Source organism: Bos javanicus, chromosome 2 (assembly GCF_032452875.1).
Source record: "Bos javanicus breed banteng chromosome 2, ARS-OSU_banteng_1.0, whole genome shotgun sequence".
Classification (NCBI taxonomy): Eukaryota; Metazoa; Chordata; class Mammalia; order Artiodactyla; family Bovidae; genus Bos; species Bos javanicus.
In genome coordinates this window covers 79,229,484-79,239,379 of record NC_083869.1, presented here as the reverse complement: position 1 = coordinate 79,239,379, position 9,896 = coordinate 79,229,484, and positions in this window count along the sequence as shown.

The window sequence follows — 9,896 nt, the reverse complement described above, 5'->3', positions numbered from 1 at the left end:
CTATCTTATTTACCCATCTGTAATCTGGGACTGGTGCGTCCCCAGCATTCAAGGAGTTGTGAAGACTGCATGAGATCGTGTCTGGCCAGCCCTGAGCACTAGGCCTGGCCAGAGCAATGCTTACATATTAGCTGCTCTGCATCAAACCATGCTCCAACCATCACATCGTGTTAGGCTATAGCCAGCCCTGCTCTGTTTTTTGCCAGCTGTGTGAGTGTACTTAGTTGTTACATGCTTCTTTCAGTCCTCAATTTTATCATTTGAAAAATGGAGAGAATTATAATGCCTCCTTTCCAGATTTGTGGTAGGTTTCCAAGGTTTGTGTGGGTAGATGCTCAGTGTGTCCAGGGAAGGTGCATAGGCAGATGTAGGGCAGCCCTGGGAGCATGCCGGATGCCAATGCAAAATTGGTTTTACACTTTTCCTTAATTGGGACAGTGGCTTCCTTTCCTTTTATTAGTCAGTTTGTGGAAGCAGTGGCTTTGTGGACTGCACCTCTCTCCTAGGGTCCCTCCAGAGTGACGCTTTTGCTGAGGCAACCTAAGCAGCATGGCTGTTCACCACAAAGGCACCTTCCTTTTCCCTCCCATTGATACAGAGCTGAGGCGTTCTGAGCAAAAAGGGTGGGCCATTAATTTTAGAGTGCTGGAGAGCCAAGAGGGGCGTCTTCATTAGAAAGTTCAAAATTGCATTTTATTTCCATTTTGATGAGATTTTTTATGTCTTAGAAGAGATGAAGTTGAATCCCATGAGTGTAATGAACTCAGAAAGATCACAGATACTGGATTGAATCCAATGAACCATGAGTAGGTTAGTAAATTAATTAAATTTGAGAAAATAATGAATATTTTGGCCATTGGATTAAAATTTCTCAAATGTCTTAAAAAGGCAATAGCAATCCTCATTCATGGGAAATTACAGTTACATAACAATCCCCCTAAGCTCTTTCTCATGTTTGTTTCATGAAACTGCATTGGTAAAAGAATATCTGCAGTGGGGTCAGGGGAGTGGGGAGGAGGGAGTTCCTTCAAAATGCTCCTGCTTGGTGGTCCTGATGCTTTGGCTCTGGAGCCCACAGATACTTGATCACATCTTTGCCTCACATCATGAATTAGGAGATTTGTTCAAAACAGGTTTGAGTTGGGGTTGGTATAGGAGAAAAGCTGACCAGTTACCCAAGGGGCTACAGAAAATTGCTCTGTAGGGATGTGAAACAAAATGTCCATTTTTATAGAGAAGAGGTTTGAGAGCTGTGGTTTAGGAAGCAGCCCCTTCTTCCCAGAATCCCACTGCAGTCTCTGCACTTCACATCACCCATGACTTTTAGCCCCAAGAAGAGGTAGTGCTAGGAAGCAGCTAGGGTTTTCTTGTTGAATAAGTACTCATTTTGTGCTGGACACTCTACGTATGGTCTCATTTAATTCAACCAAGTTGTGACCTAATTAGGGACCTGATAATTGCCACATTACAGATAAGGAAAAGAGTATAACTACATTGATATGTCTCATTTTAATTTCAAGACCACAGTCCTTAGGGGGAAGTGCTCACTTCTGCCTAGCAGGAATTTTTTTTTTTTTTTTTGCTATAAAGGTTCAGATGGTAAATATTATAGGCTTTGTGGGCCATGTGGTCTCTGTTGCAACCACTCAACTCTGCATTGTCTTGTGAAAGCAGCTCTAAATGAACAAGTGTGACTGTGTACCAATAAAACTTTATTTGTGGAAACTGATATTTAAACTGCATATAATTTTTGTGTACTACAGGATATTATCTTTTGTTTGATTCGCCCCCCGCCAACTCTTTAAAAATGTAAAAATCATACTTAGTCCCGTGTCCATATAAGCACAGGTGTTAGGCAGGATATGGCCTAAGGGCCATCATTGGCTGACTCAAATGTTATAGGAGGTGGTCTACTTTTCTGTAGACCCTGTTTCTGGTGTTCTGTCATTTTCTCTTTTCAATTTTTTTTTTTTTTGCTTTTTGCTATTATTCTTTAAATTAAGGCAGATTTCACGTTTTCAGTGCACAGTTCAACAGTTTTGACAGATGTGTCCTCCTGTTAACAACCAGCAAATCAGGATATAGACAATTTTCATCATTACTGAAAGTTACTTTTAATCTTAATCAGCAAAGGTTTTGATTACTATCACTAGAGTAGATTAGCTCTGTCTGCTCTTGATCATACTGTTTAGAGATGTGTCTGATTTCTTTTGCTTAACTGATGTTTTTCAGACTTGATTCATTCACGTAATAGTGGTGCATACTTTTAGATTTTTTTTTTTTCCTGGGAATTCCCTTCTTTAAATGTATCCAATTTATTTATCCATTCTGCTGAAATTTTTCTTTTCAGTTCTGGGCTATTATCAACAAAGCTGCTATAAAGATTCTTGTGAAAGTTGTCTTGTGAATCCACAACCTAATTTCTCTTGGTTAAATTTTTTGGTGTAGGTAGTTATGTGTTTAAATTTGGAAGAAACTTACCAAAGTGTTTGGTGCTATTTATCCTCCTACCACAAAGTAAAGAGTTTCAGTTATTCCACATCCTCATCAGCACTTGGATTTGTTGGTCTTTTAAATTTTAGCCCTTTTGTCAGGTGTGTGGAGGCATCACTGCATTTCCCTGAGGGTGATGTTGATCACTTATTCGTGCACTTATTGGCTATTTGTGTGTGTTCTTTTTCTCCTTTAAAATAGCTGCCTGTCTGAGAGAAACTAGAAAAATCAATTATATGGAGATGTGCTACCAAAAAACCAGTGGGTCAATGATGAAATCAAAGAGGAAATTAAAAAACACCTTGATATAGATGAAGATGGAAATACAACCATATGAAATCTATGGGATGCAGCAAAAGCAGTCCTCAGAGGGAAGTTCATAGTGATAAAATAATTGTCTGATTTTTTTCTTATTGACTTTTATAAGTTTAAAAATACAGTTTAGAGATAAACTTTTGTCTGATACATGTAACCCAATTATTATCTCTCAGTCTGTGGCTTACCTTTTTTTTTTCTCTAATAGTGTTTCAATGACTAGAAGATTTAAATTCTGATGAAATTTATCATTTTTTTTCTTTTATGGTTAATGCTTCTGTGATCTGTCTTATAAATTCTAAGGTTGGGAAAATATATTTTTTCTCCTAGATTATTTTTTGCTTTGTTTTTAGTCTGTGATTCATCTTGAATAAAGTTTTGTGTATGATATGAAATAAAAGCCACAGTTAGTTTTTCCCAGTTATTTGTGTGTACATTTCTTGAACTCTTATGTTCTGTTCTTTTGATCTACGTTATATCCTTGATAGCATATTGTATTGTCTTGAAATCAAATACTGTAAGCTTGCCAATTTTGTTCTTCTAGATTGCTTGAGCTAATCTAGGTCTTTTGTATTTCCAAAAATTTGCATCTTTTTTCATGGATACTCCTTTTCAGACTGAGAAAATTTTCTTTTATTCCTTGTTTGCTGAGACTGTTTATCATGAAGGACTGTTAAGATATACCAAATCCTTTCACTGAATATATTGAGAATATCATGTGGTTTTTCTCCTTTATTCTATTAATGTGTTGAATTACATTGATAGTTGAATGCTGAGCCAGCCTTGAATTCCTATGATATATTCCATTTAATCACAATATATTATTTTTTAAAATATACTTCTGGATTTGATTTGCTAATATCTTATTAAAGATCCTTACATCTCTATGATGGGTATTGATTTATACTTTTCTTTTTTGTAATATTATTGTCAGATTTTTGTATTAGGATTTTGTTATTAATAGTTTTATAAAATGAATTGGGATGTTCCTTCTTGTTTATTTGACAGACTTTGCGTAAATTTTGTATAACTTCCTTCTGAAATGCTTGTTAGAATTCACTAATAAAGCTATTTGGGTCAGGAATCTTGCTTGCTCACTTTTGGTTTGGCTTCTTTGTTTTTCAAGTGCAAAGATTTTTTTTTTTTTTAAACTTTACATAATTGTATTAGTTTTGCCAAATATCAAAATGAATCCGCCACAGGTATACATGTGTTCCCCATCCTGAACCCTCCCCCTCCTCCCTCCCCATACCATTCCTCTGGGTCGTCCCAGTGCACTAGCCCTAAGCATCCAGTATCGTGTCAAGTGCGAAGATTTTAAAAGATGGTTTCTATTTAAAAATTAGTTAGAAAGCTTTCCAGGTTTTTCTATTTATTCTTGTGACAGTTCTAGAAAGTTGTATTTTGAAAGGATCTTTTCCATTACTAAGTTACTAAATTTGTTGATTTAAAGTTGTTCATAGTATTCTTTTTGTATTCTTTTAATATCTGTAGAACATAACTGATTTCATTTCATTGCTGATACTGATAGTTAATATTTGTTTCCTTGAACATTCATTTTATTAATATTTTCAAAGAAAATCTTTTTGCTTTGCTGGTTTTCTTCATTGCTAGGCTGTTTCCTATTCTGTTGGTTTTTTATTTTTTTTTATTTTTATTTTTTTTTCCTTTTTAAATTTATTTTTTTAAATTTTATTTTATTTTATAACTTTACATAATTGCATTAGTTTGTTATTTTACTCTTTCATCTTTATTATTCCTTTATGTTTGTGTTTGCTATGGACTTAAACTGCATTTCTTTACTAACATCTGAGATAGTAGCTGATTTAAAACTTCCTTGTTTTCTAACATATAGAATTACAATGATAAATAAGCACTGCTTTAGCTGCTTTTTTACACATTTTGAAATGTTGTATTTTCATTGTCATTTAAGTAAAAGTATTTCATAATTTCCTTTTGAGTTTTTCTTGGAGCCATAGGTTATATTGAAATCTATTATTTAATTTCAAATCTATTATTTAATTTGGCAGCTAATTTTTTAGATAAGTTTTTATTTATCTATTTATTATTTAGTTCCAGAGAGTGTAAGTGAAAATGTTAGTTGCTCAACCATGTCTGACTCTTTGCAACACCATCTACAAAACATGGTCTCCAGGAAGTTCAGAATGTATATCCTTTTTAAGTGCACATTAAGTGGAGATATTTTATATACTAGCATTGACCTATTTTGCTGAATAGATCATATGCTAGTATGTAAAATACATTCCACATTGGCTCCTCTGTCCATGGAATTCCCCAGGAAAGAATATTGGAGTGAGTTGCCATTTCCTTCTTCAGGGGATCTTGTCCACCCAGGGATCAAACCCAGCACTCCTGCATGGCAGGCAGATTCTTTACTGTCTGAGCCATCAGGGAAGCGTGTAAGAATATACTGCAAAATTTCAACCCTTTGGAACATATTTTACATAGTAACACATGATCCAAAATAGATCATGTGCTAGTATATAAAATATGTACACTTAATTGCACTTAAAAGGGATATGCATTCTGAACTTCCTGGGCTAGTGTTCTGTAGATACCAATTTGATCAATTTGGTGACTTGTGTTGCTCTGTTCATTTATATTGTGCTGATTTTTAAAATTGTCTAATTCTGTAAATCACAGAGAGAAGAATGTTCAGATATCCAACTCTAGTTGTGAATTTGTCTACTTCTATGTAATCTGTTGAATTTTCTTCATGTATTTTGGAGCTATGTTATAAGATAGATACACATTAAGATCGTTATATGCTCCTGAAATGTCCCACTGTATGTCTGGCAATGTCTTAAAGTTTACTCTTTCTATTATCTATTATCAGGGTGGCCAGGCTCACTAGGCCTGGACAATAATGCCGAGGAGCCAGAGTAGAGGAAAGGTGGGGCCCAGAGTTTGGCCAGCGGCATGCCATACAGGTGGCAGAATGGCCCAAGGGTGGCCAGTGCCAACAGTGAGGCCAGGGAGCCCTCTGCTCATGGGCATCCTCCAACCTCCGCTCCAGCATTCCCTGGGCTCTCTGCTGGGTGACTCCAGCACGGTTTTTGCCCCAGCCCTTACAGAGGCACATTGACCGACACCCAGCAGCCAGTGAAGGTTTACATGCTCAATGAGGACCAGCAGTGGAAAAACCAGGGCACTGGGCATGTTGTCCTGCTACATGCATCATCTGAAGGGCATGTCCCTGCTAGTCAGGGCCTGACAAAATGTGGTCCACTGAAAAAGGGAATGCAAACCACTTCAGTTTTCCTGCCTTGAGAACCCCATGAACAGTATGAAAAGCTAAAAAGATATGACACTGGAAGATGAGCCCCCCGGGTTGGTAGGTGTCCAATATGCTACTGGGGAATAGTGAAGAAACAGCTCCAGAAAGACTGAAGAGCCTGGGCTAAAGCAGAAACCTTGCTCAGCTGTGTCTGGTGGTGAAAGTAAAGTCCAATACTGTAAAGAATAATATTGCATGGGAACCACTAATGCTGAAGAAGCTAAAGTTGAATGAATCAAAGCAAATTGGACATGTTCAAACAGAAGATAGCAAGAGTGGACATAGATATTTTAGGTATCAGTGAACTACAGTGGACAAGGATGGGCAAATTTAATTCAGCTGACCATAATGTCTACTACTACTGTGGGCAAGAATCCCTTAGAAGAAATGGAGTAGCCTCTCATAGTAAACAAAAGAGTTCAGAATGCAGTACTTGGGTGCAATCTCAAAAATGACAGAATGATCTCAATTCATTTCCAAGGCAAACCATTCAACATCACAGTAATCTAAGTCTATGCCCCAACCACTAATGCTGAAGATGCTGAAGTTGAATGGTTCTATAAAGAACTACAAAACCTAGAACTAACACTCAAAGAAGATGTCCTTTTCATCATAGGGGACTGGAATGCAAAAGTAGGAAGTTAAGAGATACCTGGTGTAACAGGCAAATTTGGCCTTGGAGTACAGAATGAAGGAGGGTGAAGGCTAACAAAGTTTGGTCAAGAGAATGCACTGGTCATAGCAAAACACCCTCTTCCAACAACACAGAGATGACTTTACACATGGACATCACAAGATGGTCAATACTGAAATCAGATTGATTATATTCTTTGCAGTCAAAGATGGAGAAGCTCTATACAGTTAGCAAAAACAAGACCAGGAGCTGACTGTGGCTCAGATCATGAGCTTCTTATTACCAAATTCAGACTTAAATTGAAGAAAGTAGGAAAGGCCAGTAGGCCTTTCAGGTATGACCTAAATCAAATTCTTTATGATTATACAGTGGAGGTGATGAGTAGGTTCCAGGGATTAGATTTGATAGACAAAGTCCCTGAGTAACTATGGACAGAGATTCATAACAATGTACAGGAGGCTGTGATCAAAACTATTCCGAAGAAAAAGAAATTTAAGAAGGCAAAATGGTTGTCTGAGGAGGTCTTGCAAGTAACTAAGAATATACCCAACTGAATGCAGAGTTTCAGAGAATAGCAAGGAGAGATAAAAAAGCCTTCTTAAGTGAACAATGCAAATAAATAGAAGAAAACAACAGAATGGGAAAGACTAAAGATCTCTTCAAGAAAATTGGAGATACCAAGGGAATATTTCATGCAAAGATGGGCACAATAAAGGACAGAAACAGCAAGTACCTAACAGAAGCAGAAGACATTAAGAGGAGGTGTCAAGAATACTGAGAAGAACTATACAAAAATGGTCTTAATGAGCTGAATAGCTACAATGATGTGATCACTCACCTAGAGGCAGACATCCTAGAGTGTGAAGTCAAGTGGGCCCCAAGAAGTATTACTATGAACAAAGCTAATGGAGGTGATAGAGTTCCAGCTGAATTCCAGATCCTGTAAGTTGATGCCATTAAAGTGTTACAATCAGTATGCCAGCATATTTGGAAAACTCAGCAGTGGCCACAGGACTGGAAAAGGTCAGTTTCCATTCCAATCTCAAAGAAAGGCAATGCAAAAGAATATTCAAGTTACAGTACAATTGCACTCATTTCACATGCTAGCAAGGTAATGCTCAAAATCCTTCAAGTTAGGCTTCAGCAGGATGTGAACTGAGAACTTCCAGATGTTTAAGCTGGATTTAGAAAAGGCAGAAGAACCAGAGATCAGATTGCCAATATCCACTGGATCATAGAAAAAGCAAGGGAATTCCAGAAAAACATCTACTTCTGCTTCACTGAGTACTCTAAAGCCTTTGACTGTGTGGATCACAGCAAACTGTGGAAAATTCTTAATGGGATGGGAATACCAGATCACCTTACCTACCTCCTAAGAAACTTGTATGCAGTTCAAGAAGCAACAGTTAGAACTGGACATGGAACAACAGACTGGTTCAATATTGAGAAAAGAATATGTCAAGGGTGTATATTGTCACCCTGCTTATTTAGCTTATATACAGAGTACATCATATGAAATGCCAGGCTGGATGAATCACAAACTGGAATCAAGATTGCCAGGAGAAATATCAATTACCTCAGATATGCAGATGATACCTCTCTAATGGCAGAAAGTGAAAAGGAACTGAAGAGCCTCTTGATGAGGGTGAAAGAAGAGAGGAAAAAGCTGACTTAATATTCAACATTCAAAAAACTAAGATCATGGCATCCATTCCCATCACTTCATGGCAAATAGGTGAGGAAAAAGTGGAAACAGTGGCATATTATATTTTCTTGCACTCGCACTGCAGACAGTGACTGTAGCCATGAATTTAAACACATTTGCACCTTGGAAGAACAGCTATGACAAACCTATACAATGTATTAAAAAGTAGACATCACTTTGCCAACAAAATCCATATAGTCAAAGCTATGGTTTTTCCAATAGTCATGTACAGACATGAGAGTTGGACCATAAAGAAGGCTGAGCACTGAAGAATTGATGCTTTCGAACTGTGGTGCTAGAGAAGACTGTTGAGAGTCCCTTGGACAGCAAGGAGATCAAACCAGTCAATCCTAAAGGAAGTCAACCCTAAATATTCTTTGGAAAGACTGATGCTGAAGTTGAAGCTCCATGGCAACCTGATGTGAAAAGCTAACTCATTTCCCTGATGCTGGGAAAGATTGCAGGCAAGAGGAGAAGGGGGCAACAGAGGATGAGATGGCTGGTTGGCATCACCCACTCAATGGACATGAGTTTGAGTAAACTCCAGGAGAGAGTGAAGAACAAGGAAGCCTGGAGTGCTGCTGTTCATGGGGTCCCAAAGAGTCAGATACAACTTAGTGACTGAAGAACAATAAATCACTGAGAGAGGAATGTTCTGATAACCAACTCTAGTTGTGAATTTGTCAACTTCTGTGTAATCTTAAATTTTCTTGATGCCAGTCCAGGTTCGATGCACGATACTGGATGCTTGGGGCTAGTGCACTGGGACGACCCAGAGGGATGGTATGGGGAGGGAGGAGGGAGGAGGGTTCAGGATGGGGAACACATGTATACCTGTGGCGGATTCATTTTGATATTTGGCAAAACTAATACAATTATGTAAAGTTTAAAAATAAAATAAAATTTAAAAAATTTAAAAAAAGAAAATTAGATAGATACACATTAAGATTGTTACGTACTCCTGAAGAATTAATCCTTTTAACATTCTGAAATGTCCCTCTGTATCTCTGGTAGTGTCTTGACATTTACTCTTTCTATTATCATTGATGTTATATCTGCTTTCTTGTTTTTAGTGTGTACAAAGTATATACTTCTCTAACATCTTGCTTTCAAATTATAACGATTGTTAGACTTAACTTTGTCTTTTATAAACAATGTAAAGCTGTTTTTTCTTAAATCCTGTTTGAGAATTTTTGCCTTTTACGTTGAGTACTTAGTCAATTTATATTTAAGGAAATTATTCATTGTATTAGGTTTGAGTCTGTCATCTTGCTACTTTATTTTAGTTGCATATTTTTTGTTCTTTTGTTTGTGTTTTCCTGCCTTCTTTTGGAGTAATCAAGCATTTTTTAAAATTTCCATTTTTTTACCTCTTGATTATTTAGTTATACCTATTTGTGCTATTATTAATTTTTGATCTGTCATGATCTACATTAGATTTTTAGCTCTTA